The sequence below is a fragment of the Notamacropus eugenii genome, chromosome 3 (assembly GCF_028372415.1).
Source record: "Notamacropus eugenii isolate mMacEug1 chromosome 3, mMacEug1.pri_v2, whole genome shotgun sequence".
Classification (NCBI taxonomy): domain Eukaryota; kingdom Metazoa; phylum Chordata; class Mammalia; order Diprotodontia; family Macropodidae; genus Notamacropus; species Notamacropus eugenii.
In genome coordinates this window covers 217,825,817-217,842,122 of record NC_092874.1, presented here as the reverse complement: position 1 = coordinate 217,842,122, position 16,306 = coordinate 217,825,817, and the positions used below count along the sequence as shown (strand labels likewise).

The window sequence follows — 16,306 nt, the reverse complement described above, 5'->3', positions numbered from 1 at the left end:
ATTTTTAAATTGTCTCTCCTGGATCTATTTTCCAGGTCAGTTGTTTTTCCAATGAGATCCTTCACATTATCTTCCATTTTTTCATTCTTTTGGTTTTGTTTTGTGATTTCTTGGTTTCTCATAAAGTCATTAGCCTCCATCTGTTCCATTCTAATTTTGAAAGAAGTGTTTTCTTCAGTGAGCTTTTGAGTCTCCTTTTCCATTTGCCTAATTCTGCTTTTGAAAGCATTCTTCTCCTCATTGGCTTTTTGACGCTTTTTTGCCAATTGAGTTAGCCTATTTTTCAAGGTGTTATTTTCTTCAGCATTTTTTTGGGTCTCCTTTAGCAGGGTGTTTACTTGTTTTTCATGCTTTGCTTGCATGTCACTCATTTCTCTTCCCAGTTTTTCCTTCACCTCTCTAACTTGATTTTCTAAATGCTTTTTGAGCTCTTCCATGGCCTGAGCCCATTGAGTGGGCTGGGATACAGAGGCCTTGACTTCTGTGTGTTTCCCTGATGGTAAGCATTGTTCTTCCTCATCAGAAAGGAAGGGAGGAAATGCCTGTTCACCAAGAAAGTAACCTTCTATAGTCTTATTTTTTTTCCCTTTTCTAGGCATTTTCCCAGCCAGTGACTTGACCTCTGAATATTCTCCTCATACCCACCTCGCCTCCTGATCCTCCCAGCCAGCGCTTGGGGTCTGAGATTCAAATGCTGCTTCCCAGCCTCAGGGCTTCTGCGGGGGCGGGGCTGCCATTCAGTGTGAGATTAAGTTCAGGTGCTCAGGTGGGGGCAGGGCCGCCTCACGGGCTCAGTTCCCTCAGGGGGTTTATGCAAAGACCTTCAACAATGGATCCAGGCTCCTGCCTGCTTGGGGAGCCCTGGTCTGCTCCTACCTCCACTGCTGCCTCCCGAGGGGGCCTGAGTTATGGGGGCACCCCACACCCCTCTCAACCTGCCAAAGAGACCCTCTCCCCGACCCCTGTCACCTGTGGGTGGAGGGACCCATTCGGCCGCTGGAGATTCTGTCCCTGAAGCCTGCTCGGATCCGCTCCTTTCCATGCCGGGCCGCCGAGGCAGGGTTGGGCTCTGTTCTGGGTCCGGGGTGCGAGGGACCTTTTGCGAGAGGTTTTCAGGCTCTCTGGAGCAGAAATCTCCTTCACTCCGTTGTTCTGTGGCTTCTGTTGCTCCAGAATTCGCCAGTGGTTCTTTTTTTACAGATATTTTATGGGCATTGGGTTCGGAAGTAGCGTATGTGCGTCTTTCTACTCCGCCATCTTGGCTCTGTCCCCTATTCATTGATATTTTAAAGAAAACAAATTATTTGGAAATTAATCTTATACATAGATAGACAACACTGATTTAGAATTATAATGTATGATGTATTATTATATCTACCTTGTTGAAATATTTTCCTATTGTTGCCAATTCAGTCCTCTGGAACAAGAAAACCAAGTCCAGTCTTTCTTCTACAGAGTGACCTTGAAAAGTCACCTTCCACATAAAAACATCTGTTTTGACTTCCCTAAATTATATCTTCTCCAGGCTAAACATTCCCAGTTCTTTGAATATATCTTCATTATGCCTGGTTCCTAGGCCCTTTACCATCCTAATTTTCTTTAGCCTAGCTATAACGTGGCAGCCAGAATGGAATATAATATTCTGGATGTCTGATTAGACCAGAGTATAGTGGACCTCAGAGCTGTAACTTTGTGTTGAGACTTAGGGAGTGGGGGGGTGGGGGGAGGGGTGAGATTGAGACAAACTATAGAGAAAGTGTTAAAACTTGATGTACAGGGCCCTTTGGAGGTAGGGATAGAGACTCCAGTATATTTCTGTAAAAGAAAACCGTGGGCATTGACACTAGGACACCATTCAGGATAGGAAACAAAGTGGAGCAAATACCTGCAAAACCTGCTATGGATATGGTAGGGCATGGAAATCCAACCATTGTTCTTTATGTTTCTCTGTGTTGTCAGTGATCAAGCACAGATGAACCAGGAAAGCAGGTGGCTTGTTTCCCTACGAAGTCTGTTCACTCTGAAACCGACTGGAAGTGGAAAAGGAGTAAGCAGCAGAAGGAGAGCAAGGTAGAAGGGATAAGGCAAATGTCTGCAGGTAGTATTCAGGGGCTTGGTGAAGAGCAGGGATACTTTCATGGCATGAAACTGGCAGCATTTATTAAATATTTATTTACTATGTTCCAGGCACTCTGCTAAGTGCTGGGGATGCAAATGCAAGCAAGAAGAAAGGCAGGCCTGCTTCTAAGGAACTTACATTTTCATGCATGTTCTACTTTAGTCTTAGCTTATAACCTTTTCAAGTTAAATAATTTGTCATCAGTGTGGTAGCTGACCTTGATGTCATTTATCCTCATTGAAGGCATCTAATAACATTACCGAAAGCATCATGCTAAAAAGTATGGGAGCAAGCACACAGCATGACTTCACTCCATTGGTGACTGAGAAAGAGTGTCAATCGTCCATTATCCAGAACCTGGACTAGAATGCTATAATAAAATTGACATGCAAGACTGATTTTTTACTTCTCTTTTCACTGACAATATTTGGGTGCTGAGCTTTCAGGATGTCATTTATTTCCTTGAGGGAGATAATTTAGAAGCCTTCTTTCTCCTTTTTTATTTTCAACCATTTCAGAGACAGTTTCATCAGTCTTTATATCCTTTAATTTGTATACCACAGCAAATGAGCCTTCTTCATTTCACGTTCAGGCTCTTATCTTCTCTGGGACTCTGACAACCCTGAAGGGCAGGGTTTTTGGGGAACTCCTGCTTCAGCTCAGTGAAAGATGACGCTGGAAAATTGGGATGTAATCTCCTTTTACCATGGGGTTGAATTGCATCATACCCTCTCCCACTTCTCTCTGTCTCCTAAATCTCAGTCAAACCTTGACTCTGTAATAATTAACATATTGTTTCCATCCTCTTGCTCTTCCTCCTCACTCATTTCTTCTTCACTCCCTTCTTTAGCAGACTGCTCAGATACTTCCTCAGAATTACTTCTGTTTTCCTCCTCTGCCTCTTGTGATTCCTAACTCCGGTTCTCTTCTTCCTCCTCAGAGCCAGATCCTCATTCTGCTGATGAGGACTCAGCCAAGCTAGTCTTCCTCTTGCTGTTGTGGCTATCTTGTAAATCAGAAAGGAAATCCCTCTCTTCCAGTTTCTCCCCTTTGATTGGCTTCCTGTCATTCCCTACCAGAAACTCTTCTCACTTTTTGCTCTTTGTACCTCTCAGAGGTCTCTCCTATTCCTTTTGTTCCCTTCCTCCTTCTGATGCTCCAGCATTTTCCATGCTAGTTCTCTCTTTAGCTCAAGCTGTTGAAGATGAACCCTCTCGCTCCTAGAATGTTCTGAAGCCATCTCCTTCCTTGTCTGCCTTTCCATTTCTACCAAGCTTTATCCTGCTCCTCTCAATCCATTTTTCATGCTCATGTTCTCCTTCTCTTCTGCTTCAGTCTGCTGAATGACTATGATGCCCACTTTTCTCTTTCCTTTTCTCATCTTTTCTGTGATGAGCTTTTTTTGTTATGTGACATTTGCTGGGGTGGTTTGATGGTCAAGGAATCACCTTCTTCACCTCTATATTCTGTAGAATCTGTCTTCCTATAATGTGAATTCCTGATTGTTATCTCTGTGTGGTGATCTCTCAACTTCCCCTCTTCAAGCTGCTGCTTACCCAGAGACTGGGAAAAGTAGCATTGAGTGCAGGAGTAGTATGTTACTTCTAGTTTGACATGACCTGGTGATGTCAGATTCAAACTTTTCATTTTAGCTTTTTAAAAAATTTTAATTTATTTATTTGGTTTTAGTTTTCAACGTTCACTTCCACAAGAATTTGAGTTCCAAATTTTCTCCCCATCTCTCCCTTCCCCCCACCCCATAACATCTTGCATTCTGATTAATTCTTCCCTTCATCTACCCTCCCTTCTATCATACCCTTTCCTTCCTTTATCCCTATCTCCTCTATTTTCTTGTAGGGCAAGATAAATTTCTATACCCCATTACTTGCTTATCTTATTTCCCAGTTGCATGGAAAATCAGTTTTTAACATTTGTTTTACCTTTGAGTTCCAACTTCTCTCACTTCTTCCCTCCCCACTTACCCTCACTAAGAAGGCAAGCAGTTTGATATGTTATACATGTGTAGTTATGCAAAACACTTCCATCACAGTCATGTTGTGAAAGACAAACTATATTTCTTTCCCTCCATCTTATCCTGTGCCCCTCATTTATTTTATTCTCTCTTTTGACCCTATCCCTCCTCAAAAGTGTATACTTCTAATTACCCCCTCCTTCCATTTGCCCATCCTTCTATCATCCCTCCCCACACCCTGCTTATCGCCTTGTCCCCTACTTTCCTGTAGTGTGAGAGATTTTCATAACAAATTGAGTGTGTATAATGAGATGAGAGTAAGGTTCACTTTTTCCATCTCAACTTCCCCCTCTTCCCCTCCATTTAAAAAACTTTGTCTTGCCTCTTTTATGTGAGAAATAATTTGCCTCATTCTATTTCTCCCTTTCTCCTCTCAATTTATTCCTCTCTCACCCCTTAATTTTATTTTTTTAGATACCATCCCTTCCTATTCAACTCACCCTGTGCCCTCTGTCTATATGTATATAATTCCTTCAACTACCCTAATGCTGAGAAATGTCTCAAGTGTTACAAATATTATCTTTTTATGTAGGAATGTAAACTGTTCAATTTTATCAAGTCCCTTATGATTTCTCTTTCCTGTTTACCTTTTCATGCTTCTCTTAATTCTTGTGTTTAAAAGTCAGATTTTCTATTCAGCTCTGATCATTTCATCAAGAATGCTCGAAAGTCCTCTATTTTGTTGAATGACCATTCCCCTCCCCCCTGAAGTATTATACTCAGTTTTTCTGGGTAGGTGATTCTAGCTCCTTTGACCTCTGGAATATATTCCAAACTCTCTGATCCCTTAATGTTGAAGCTGCTAGATCTTGTTTTATCCTGATTGTATTTCCACAGTACTCGAATTGTTTGTTTCTGGATACTTGCAGTATTTTCTCCTTGATCTGGGAACTCTGGAATTTGGCTCCAATATTCCTCAGAGTTTTCCTTTTAGCATCTCTTTCAGGAGGTGATTGGTGGATTCTTTCAATATTTATTTTACATTCTGGTTGTAGAATATCAGGGCAGTTTTCCTTGATAAGTTCTTAAAAGGTGATGTGTCTTGCTGATTATTGATATAGCACATTTGAAATTTATTTCCTTCTTAACCTCATAGCCATTGTTGAGTATTCTTGTAAACACTATAGCATTGTGATATATCTTTCCATTGTCTTTTTGAATGGCACAGCAAGATATTGCAGTCATGTGAATAATCAAGATCATCTGATGCTAGTTTATGTGAATTGCTATAACAATTCCAGAGCTTTTTTTTTTTTAAGATTTAGAATATCATGTTTTTATCATGTGGCCCATCATAAAGAATCTAAGAATCTGCATGTAGCATGCTAGTATAACCCACTATAACTTGCATAGAAGTTGGTATACCAGAGTTGAGCAATTGAGACAATGTCTGTGCTTTCATGAAACTTCCAGTCTGGTAAAGGATATAACATATACAAAAAAAAAGAGATAACATATACAAAAGAATAGCTGTATCTGATGGTAGACTATAAAAGTGTAGTAAGGCAAATTATTTTATTTTAGAAATACATTTTATTGGTTTATTGGTTCATTTTGTTTTTACATCATCCAAATTTCTCCTTGTATCTTTTCTCTCTGTTTCAAGAGCTGTCCTTTATGACATAGACTTCTTTTTTAAACAAAAAAGAAAGACAGGAAGACTTAAAATCAGCAAAATTGTGAAAAACAATCTGATAGTATATGCAGTCTTCCTTATATGTGAACATTCCTCTTCCTTTTATCTTTTCAGAGGAGTAGGGAGAAGTGTAATGCACTTGATGTATTATATTAGAAGTAGTATGTTGTGGCCTTGAAGTGAGGAAGACTCAGCTTTAAGTCCAGTCACTGACATATACTGGCTTTGGGATTCTGGGCAAGTCAAGAAACTCTAAGAATTTAAGCTGGAGAGAAGATACTAAGCTTTTATATTCTCTCTAAATGTTAAATATGCATATGTATGTGCATATATATATACACATATATATGTATATGTATATATATGTATATGTATATATATGTGTGTGTGTATGTGTGTAAATATGTTTTCTTCATTCGAATAATCTTTGAAAATAAGGAAATGTTCCTATTTTTGTCTTTGTATTTCTAATGCTCAACATAGAGTCAGCCTATAAGGTACTTAATAAATGCTTGCTGATTGATCTGCATTGGTAGTGGAATTTCCTCTCCTGGGAGCTCCCTGTACTGATAAAATGACAGGTTGGGTCAAATAATAACTACAAAGTACTTGGTACTTTAGAGGAGAAGAGTTTATTTTCAGTTGGGGATAGGTTATAGAATGAAGAAAGGCTTGGAGTGGGGAGATTGGGGATTTGAACTGGGTACTGAAAGAAGGAAATAGCATTTTGTACTTCAGTTTCCTCATCTTTAAAATGGGAATGATAATGCCTAAATTAAAATGTTGTAAGAATCAAATGAAATAATAAATGCAAAGCACTATATGAATCTTATTTTTAATAAAATGTTTATGGATCTGTGAAATAGCACCACTGATTATAGTAAAACTCTTCCTGAAAGCAATTTAAAATTATGCTAAGAAAGTTATTGAAATGTCTATACTCCCTTGGCCCAGAGACTAAAATCCTAGATGTATGTGATAGGACCAGGTTCCACCATTTTTGCGCAACAGGAATTAGTTTTCCTTAAAGGGTAACAAAGCAAAATATACCTTCCTCCCTCTTTTTTCTAAAAACTGAATTGGGGATTGTGTTACGGAAAACTACATATGCTGTTGGTTTTGGCTGATAGGGTTAGTTTAATTGAATTTTTTTTTCCTTTTTTTTTCTTTCTTTGTTATAAGGGAATATAGTCCTCTAGGTTGGATGTGGAGACAGTTATACTGCAAAATGAAGGTGATAAAAATAAGAGATATAAATAATTTTAAAAAATAATCCTTAACTGCTTTTAAAACTTTGGTGCCATGTCCTTCCCTACGTGACTTCTTTCCCCATTCTTTCAGTTATTATGGATCAATATTTTGCATAATTTTGAAAATATTTTGTTTACTTATACATGTAGAGGCTGTGTCTCTCTATGTTCCTCATGCCTGTAATGCACCTCCTCCTTACGTCCATTTCCTCGTTTCCATGTACTCATTTAAGATCCAGCTCAAATCCCAACTTCTATAAGGGTCCTTTCTTCCTCCTCTGTACACATCCTCTTAACTTCTACCCCTTCATGCACACACACTGCTTGCGCCTTCCCTCTGTGGTTACCTTTCATTTACTTTGTATATATCAAGTAAGTACATAGTTATTTGCATGTTATCTCTTCAATTAGAATGTGAGCTTCTTTAGGTCAAGGATCTTTTCTTCGTCTTTTTTGTATTACTATTTGCACAATAGTAACCACTTAATAATTGCTTATTAACTGACAACACTGATCACTGAGAAGCAATGCAGAATGAAGTAAATTTTTGGACATGGTTATCATGGGAATTTGTTTTGCTTGACTATATATTTGTCACAAGTTTGTCTTATTTTTTAAAGAAAGTGGGGGATTGGTAGGGGATATAGTTTGAATTTCAAAAAAAAAAAAAAAGAAAAAAAGGAGAGAATAGAAATAAAACCAAACGGAATCATAGAAAAGCAGGACAGTTTTGAAAGTGCATGTTGAATTTATTATATACTTTAAATGAAATCCAACCATTACATAATAGTAATTCCATTTTATGTACAATTCTCACTGTCTATTCCACAATGTGTATAGAAATGGTCAAGTTATTTGGTGTTTGTTAAATTTAAATGAAAAAAATTAATGAGGACATTAAACATGAGGTCCCTCAGCTTCTGTCTTTTCCACCATCTTCTCTATATTTCGCCTACTCTCTTCTTTTTCATGATAATATGCGCATAGCAGGTGCTTGCTGACTGACTGACTGATTGATATTTATGCTTGTATACTTAACTTCATGTAGTTCCACCTCTTTTGGGATCCTACTCTCTGTAAATTCCATCTCTTTCAACCATCTTCAATTTTTATTTCTCAACAGGCTGCATTTGAATGTCTACAAACTCAGATTTGCCTATTGTATGTACAACAAAACAAAACAAATGCAAATACTTACCTATGTCTGAGTCTTTGCCCTCTCATCTCTTCTTCTGTGTTGGAGAAAAAAAACTGAAACCCCTGTAATTCATAGTTTATATTCAGTATTTTTTTAAATCATTTTTTTTAACTCTGCAGTTTTGCTTTTGTCCTCAGCATACTTTTTAAGTTTAGTTTTTTAAAATCAAATGAACACGTCATGTATACTGTAGAGCAGTAAAAGATTGTATATGAAATTGTGAATCTCTCTTCACATCTTGCTTTTCATTTGAAGTGTAAATTTAACTGTTACTTTCTAAGTTGCTCTGCTTTCTGTGATTTCTTCCAGATTGCTTTTTTTTTGGTCTTTTCTATGACTTTACAAAAAATGCTTTCATGACTTTCTTTTCTTTATTTTTGGAGCACTATCCCTATTTGTCTTTTTTCTGTCCCCAATTCACAGCTGTCAAAAAAAGAAAAAGAAAACCCGTATAACAAATATGCATAGCCAAGCGAAACAAATTCCCATAATACATGTGTCCAAAAATATATGTCTTATTCTGTGGCTTGAATCCATCAGCTCTCTGTCAGAAGGGAGGTATCACCATGGGTCTTCTGGAATCATCTTTGGATATTACATTGGTCAGATTTCTTAAGTATTTCAAAGTTGTTTGTCTTTACAATGTTGTCATTATGTAATTGTTTTCCTGATTCTATTTACTTTACTTTGTTTCTGATCTTCTCAGGTTTCTCTGAATCCATAAATCATCCCTTTCAAAATTTCTGATGGTTTAATAGTATTTCATTAGTTCATTTACCATAATTTATTCAGTCATTCTTCAACTGATGGGCACCCCATAATTTCTAGTTCTTTGACCCTCTTCAAAAGAGCTACTATAAACATTTTTGTACAAAATAATCGTTTTCTTTCTTTGATCTCTTTGCTTTTCTTTAATTTCTTTCAATTAACAAATATCTATTTTCTCTTCCACCCCCCACTGGAAAAAAAAGAAAAGAAACCCTTGTGATAAATGTACATAGTAAATAAAATCATATTTCTGAATTGTCTAGGTTCTAAAATATATATCCCATTCTGTACCCTGAATGTATTTGTCATGAGGATGGCATGTTGGAATTGTGGTTGGTTGTTGCACTGATCAGAATTTTTAAGTATTGTTTTTTTCAAAATATCAGGATATTTAGCTGGTGCATCTTCATCTACACTGGCTACTCTAGCCATTTTTAAATTATGCAATTAAACTAGAATTTTAAAGTGATCAAGCCAAGTAATGCTTGCAAGTAAAGTTCTATACTCTCCATTTCCATTTTCTTTCACTGCTTTAAATAAACTTGAAACTTTTTCTGAATGACTGCTCTTCTAAGAGGAAATCATTTGTGATTATAATCATCAGTCTATGCTATTGTTATTTGTGAGAATAAACCCCCAAGATTTGAAGTAGCTTTATAAAGAAATTTATTAAGTCATTTGGTAGAGGCACCCACGGCGCTTAAATCCTACTTACACAGGTAAGCAATTTGCTCAGAGAACAACTGCATCAAAACGCACATTAAGGTGGGCGCATCACAAGTTCTGGGTATGGTAACCCAAAACAAGAATGAGACTGATAGGAACATAACCAAGAGAATACCTAGAGTGGGGATTGTATCTAGAACAACAGGACCACTGCCAATGTTAGAACTGCAGAGAAGTCAAAAAGGATGAGGATTAAAAAAAAGGCCATTAGATTTGAAAATTAAGAGGTCATTGGTAGCTTTGACCTTTTACCTAATGAGGAATACTACTTGGTCTTTTAAATTTGAATGTCCTCATTATGAATACTAAAAATAATAGGTTTAACCAGAAGTTTTTACTTTCTTGAAAGTTTTTTTTCTAATTCCCATTGATCTAAAGACCATTCTATATACCCCTTTAACTATTCCTTCACCCTCCCCTCTAAAGAACCCTCCCTTGTCGTCTCTCCCTCCCTATCTGCTTACTGTTTTATTTCTTTTGAATTTAAAAGACTTTTATATTCTTCTAAATATATATGTATTGTTTCCTCTTAAACTTATTCCCAATGAAAGCAGGTTACAAGAACTACCAGTTCTCCTCCCCCATTTATTCCTCGGTATTGATTCTTCCTCTTGTAACTCATTTGTATAAAATAATGGTTCTTTTTAGCTGTTCCTAAATGGTTTTATTTTTTAAATTCATATCATACCAGGTTTACCTCAATCTTTTTTTCTTTGTTTTCTTTTTCTTTGTTTTCTTTGTTTCTTTCAGAGTAGAAGAGGATTTGTACCTCCCTCATTCTGGACAGGATACCTTTTTTTTTCTAATTTATTTTCAGTTTTCAGTATTCACTTCCACAAAATTTTGAATTTCAAATTTTCTCCCATATTCCCCCTTTCCCCACCCCAGGGTGTATTCTGATTACCCTATCCTCCAATCTGTCCTCCCTCCTATCACCCCCTCCCGTGTGTGTGTGTGTGTGTGTGTGTGTGTGTGTATGTATGTGTATTCCTTCCAACTATCCTAATATTGAGAAAGGTCTCATGAGTTACAAATATCATTTTTCCATGTAGGAATGTAAACAGTTCAACTTTAATAAGTCCCTTATGGTTTCTCTTTCCAGTTTATCTTTTCATGCTTCTCTTGATTCTTATATTTGAAAGTCAAATTTTTTATTCAGCTCTGGTCTTTTCAACAAGAATACATAGAAGTCCTCTATTTCTTGAAGTTTCATTTTTCCCCCTGAAACATTATACTCAGTTTTGCTGGGTAGGTGATTCTTGGTTTTAAACCTAGCTCTTTGATCGTCTGAAATATTATATTCCAAGATCTATGATCCCTTGGTGTAGAAGCTACTAAATGTTGTGTTATCCTGATTGTATTAACACAGTACTTGAATTGTTTCTTTATGGCTGCTTGTAATATTTTCTTATTGACCTAAGAACTCTGGAATTTCTCTCCAACATTCCTAGGAGTTTTCCTGTTGGAATCTCTTTCAGGATTTGATTGGTGGTCTTTTTCCATTTCTGTTTTACCCTCTGATTCTAGAATATCAGGGCAGTTTTCCTTGATAATTTCTTAAAGATTATGTCTAGGCTCTTTTTTGATCATAGCTTTCAAGTAGTCCAATAGTTTTATAATTATCTCTTCTGGATTCATTTTCCAGGTCAGTTGTTTTTCCAGTGAGATACTTCACATTGTCCTCCAATTTTTCACTTTCATTTTTGTTTTATAATTTCTTGATTTCTCATAAAGTAATTAGCTTCCATTTGCTCCATTCTAATTTTGAAGGAAGTAGTTTCTTCAGTGAGCTTTTAGACCTCCTTTTCCATCTGGCCAATACTGCTTTTTAAGGCACTCTTCTGCTCATTGGCTTTTTGGACCTCTTTTGCATTTGAGTTCATCTAATTTTAAAGCTGTTATTTTCTTCTTTTAAAAATTATTTTATTTGTTTTCAGTGTTCTACAATCACTGCCATATATCTTAGATTTTCCCCTCCCTCCCCCTTCTTACCCCCCCCTCCACTCCCTCCCTGAGACAGCATACAATTTTATATAGGTTCTACATATACACCTATTAAATACATTTTCAGCTTAGTCATGTTGCATTAAGGTTGAATTAAGATGAATGGGAGAAATCATAAAACAAAACAAAACACAATATAAAAGAAAATGGTCTGCTTCATTCTGGGATTGAATTCCATAGTTCTTTCTCTGGATGTGGAAGGCATTTTGCCTCAGGAGACTTGCAATGAAGTACTAAGTCTACCAGAAAAATTCCTCACACACTGTGGTTGTTGTTGTGGACAAAGTTCTCCTGGTTCTGCTCCTTTCACTCAACATCAGTTCATACAAGTCTTTCCAGGCCTCTCCAAAGTCTTCCTGTTTATTATTTCTTATAGCAAAATAATATTCCATTATATTCATATACCAAAATTTATTCAGCCATTCCCTGATTGATGGGCATCCACTTGATTTCCAGTTTTTGACCACCACAAAGAGAGCTACTATAAATATTTTTGTACCCTTTCCCATTTTTATAATCTCTTGGGAAGCAGTATTGCTGGATCAAAAGGTATGCACATTTTTGTAGCCCTTGGGGCATAGTTCCAAGTTGCTCTCCAGAATGGTTGGATCAGCTTACAAGCTGTTCCTTCAGCATTTTTGGGGGTTTCCTTTAGCAAGTTATTGACTCATTTTTTTCATGATTTTCTTGTATCACTTTTACTTCTCTTCCCAACTTTTCCTCTACTTTTCTTACTTGATTTTCAAAATCCTTTTTGAGCTCTTCTGTGGCCTGAGACCAATTCATATTTTTCTTGGAGGCTTTGGATGCAGGAGCTTTGACTTTACTGCCTTTTTCTGGTTGTATGTTTTGATCTTCCTTGTCACCAATGATATAAGAAAGTACCTCATCACTGAGAATGTAAGAATCTATAGTCTGTTTCTTTTTCTCATGTTACCTCATTTTCCCAGACAATTAACTGACTTTTGAGCTCTTTGTTAAGTGGAATGCCCCAGAAATGGCTGCAGCTTCAACAGCGGCTCTCCATATTCTGTGGGGCTGGGGCTAGGGCTGGAGAGAAGCCATGCTTCCCTCTCAGGTGAGAGACTCTTCCCACTGACCTTCGAAGCTGTCTTTGTTGTTTGTGGATTGAGAAGTCTGGAAACTGCCGCAGCCACCAGTGGTTCAGTTCCCTAAAGTCTGCTCTAGTTCTGTCCGCACTGGCATGGCCCATGCTGAACTGTACTCTGTTCCCAGCCTACTGTGATAAATCCTTCCCATAGACCTTCCAGATTGTCTTGGACTGGATATTTGCTTCATCCATCATTTTGTGGCTTTTGCTGCTCTAGAATTTGTTTAGAGTCATCTTTTACAGGTTTTTTTGAAGGGTTTGGGGGGAGAGCTCTAGCAGGTCCCTGCTTCTAATTTGCCACCTTGGCTCCACCCCCACCCCAATATTTCTAATGAGCTACATAATTATTAATAGGAATCTTAGATATTCATTTTGCATTTTACATATATGAAAAGGAAACACTAGGTCTTGTGTGATTCTAGTTATGACACCATCATATTTAAATTGTTTTATTTTTGTTTTTAATATTTTATCCTTGAGCTGAGCAGTTTCTGATTTGACTATAATACTCCTATGAGTTTAGCTCATAGGATCTCTTTTAAGTGGTGATTGATAGATTTTTTTTCTATTTCTACTCCCCCCCCCCTTATTGTAATGCTTCATGACAATTTTCTTTAATTATTCCTTGTATGTTGTATCAAGATTCTTTTTTTGATCATAGCTTTTAGGTAGTCAGATTATTTTTATATTTTCTCTTCTTCTATTCTGCAGATTATTTGTTTTGCTTATAAGATGTTTCACTTTCTCTTTTATTTTTTTCAGTATTCATATTTTGTTTAATTATTTCCTGGTCTCTCATAATTTTGCTATCTTCTCCTTGCCCAATTCTGATTTTCAAAGAATCATTTTCCTCCTTAAGATTCTGGTTGACTTTACTTTCATTATCTTCCTGTTTTTATTGGCTTATTCTTACTAATTTACTTATTAGTTTTTCCTCCATTTCTGTCATTTTATTTTTAAAATCTTTATAAAGATCTTTTATGAACTTTTTTTGAGTAGGTGACCATTTGATGCTATTCTGTGGGAGTTTCTTTACTTTACTATTACTCTTATGAAGATGCACCCTGGTCTTCTCTATTCCCATAATAGCTTTCAGTGGCTGAATTTTTTCTCCTTTATGCATTTTTTTTGGCAATTACTTTAATTTTTGTAATCATCTCTAGCCCTAGGTTATGGGAAATGGTGCCTCTAGCCCAGATCTTCAGTTCTCCCCTGTAACCTGAAACCAAAGCCAAACCTCCAGTCTCTTGTAAGTGTCCACAGCCAGGGGCATTCTGCCTCATTGCTTCTGCACTCGCCTGGTGTGTGCTTTTCCCTTCTCTACTGCTACTCTTCACAGCACATCTGTGTCTGGAGTTCCTTGGTAGGTAAGGTTCCCTTGATCTTCCAGTGCTTAGATGCCCAGCTCTCCTCACTGTCCTGGGGGTATAAGGTCCTGTGGCTGGAGCTGAGGCAGCCACTCAAACCACTGCCTCTTGTACAATATTATGAACCTCTGTCCATAGCTCTTCAGTCACTCTTTCTACTAGATTCAATCCATTAAATCTATTTATCACCTCTACTTCATGTTCAAAAGGGATGTTACTTATGTAATGCACATACAGTCAGAAGATTTTCCCTACCTTCTTCAGTCTAAATCTACATTTTGCTATAAGAAGCTCATGATTTGAGCTGCAGTAAGCTCCAGGTCTTGTTTTAACTGACTATAAAGAGCTTCTCCACTTTTGGTTGCAAAGTACATAATCAGACTCCATATTAACCACCTGGTGTTGTCCATGTGTAGAGTTGCCTTTTGAGTTGTTGAAAAAGACTTTGTTATGACCACAGTGTTATCCTGACAAAACTCTATTAGTCTCTGTCCTACTTCATTTTGTACTACAAGGTCAAGCTTGCTTGTTATTCCAATTATCTTTTGATTTCTTACCTTAGCATTCAATCCTCTATGATTAATGTGACATCTTTTTTTGGTGTTATTTCTAGAAGATGTTGTAGGTCTTCAAAGTACTGATCAACTTTGGTCTCTTCAGTACCAGTGGTTGGAGTATAAACTTGTATTACTGTTATGTAGAACAGTGTGCCTTAGATTTGAAGAGATACCATTATATCATTTTTGACATTATACCTAGTATTGTTTTTCTTGCTTTTATTGATTAGGAGGGCTACTCCAGCTCTTTTTTTAAAAAAAAATTAATTAATTTTAGATTTTCAACATTGAGTTTTACAAGATCTTGCATTTAAAATTTTTGTTCTCTCCTCTCATTACTCTGCAAGATGGTCTGCAATATGATATAGGCTAAACATGTACAATAATAGTACATGCATTTTTTCCACATTAGTCATGTTTTGAAAGAAGAATCGGAACAAAAGAGAAAAATCATGAGGAATAAAAAAAAGAAAGCGTGCTTTGATGTGCATTCAGACTCCATAGTTCTTTCTCTGGAGGTAGATAGCATTTTCCACTGTGAGACTTTTGGAATTGTCTTAGATCATTGCATTGCTGAGAAGAGCTAAGTCTATCAAAGTTGGTCGTCGCACAGTGTTGCTATTACTGTGTGCAATGTTTTCTTGGTTCTGCTCACTTCACTCAGCATCAGTTAATGTAAGTCTTACCAGATTTTTCTGAAATCTTCCTGCTCATCCTTTTTCATGGAGCAATAGTATTCCATTACATCCATATGCTACAACTTGTTCAGCCATTCCATAAGTGATGGGCTTCCCTTCAATTTCCAGTTCTTTGCCACTGCAAAAAAGAATTGCTATAAATATTTTTGTACATATGAGTCCTTTTCCCAATCTCTCTGGGATACAGACCTGGTATTGGTATTGCTGGATCAAAGGGTATGCACAATTTTATAGCCCTTTGGGAGTAGTTCCAAATTGCTCTCCAGAACGGTTGGATCAGTTCCCATCTCCATCAGCAGTGCTTTAGTACCCCAATTTTCCCACATCTCCAACATTTGTCATTTTTCTTTTCTGTCATATTAAGCAAACTGATAGGTGTGAGGTGGTACCTCAGAGTTGTTTTAATTTGCATTTCTATAATCATTGGTGATTTAGGAGCATTTTTTCATATGACATAGATAGCCATAATTTCTTTACCTGAAAATTGCCTGTTCATATCCTTTGACTTTTTATTAATTGAGGAATGATTTGGATTATTATAAATTTGACTCACTTCTTTATATATTTGAGAAATGAGGCCTTAATCAGAGATACTGGCTATAAAAATTGTATCCCAGTTTTCTGTTTCCCTTCAAATCTTGGTTGCATTGGCTTTGTTTGTGCAAACTTCTCCATTTTTTATAAGGGATTCTTGACTGCAGTAGGATATGTAATGATCACCTGAATTTAATTTACCCAATTCCCATCCATTTAAATTCATTGACATCTAAGATGTTGCTATTTAAACTTTTCATCTCCTGTTGGACAACATCTAATTAGCTTGGTTCATAAGTCTTAGAT

At 36.8% G+C, this 16,306-nt stretch overlaps 1 protein-coding gene and 1 pseudogene across 15 annotated transcripts in view; one reads left to right on the top strand and one right to left on the bottom strand.

Annotated features, from left to right (window-relative positions):
- LOC140531963 (cyclin-dependent kinase 11B-like) overlaps window positions 1-3,766 on the bottom strand; it is a 56,186-nt pseudogene extending 52,420 nt beyond the window's left edge.
- CCDC91 (coiled-coil domain containing 91) overlaps window positions 1-16,306 on the top strand; it is a 580,237-nt gene that overhangs the window by 52,806 nt on the left and 511,125 nt on the right. For 3 of the 15 annotated variants that reach the window (XM_072654436.1, XM_072654446.1, XM_072654443.1), the window contains exon 2: window positions 1,960-2,070. The exons of the other annotated variants lie outside the window; for them this stretch is intronic. The gene's annotated coding sequence lies outside the window, so the exon portion shown is untranslated. The remainder of the gene's footprint in view (window positions 1-1,959; window positions 2,071-16,306) is intronic. 15 annotated transcript variants of the gene reach the window in all.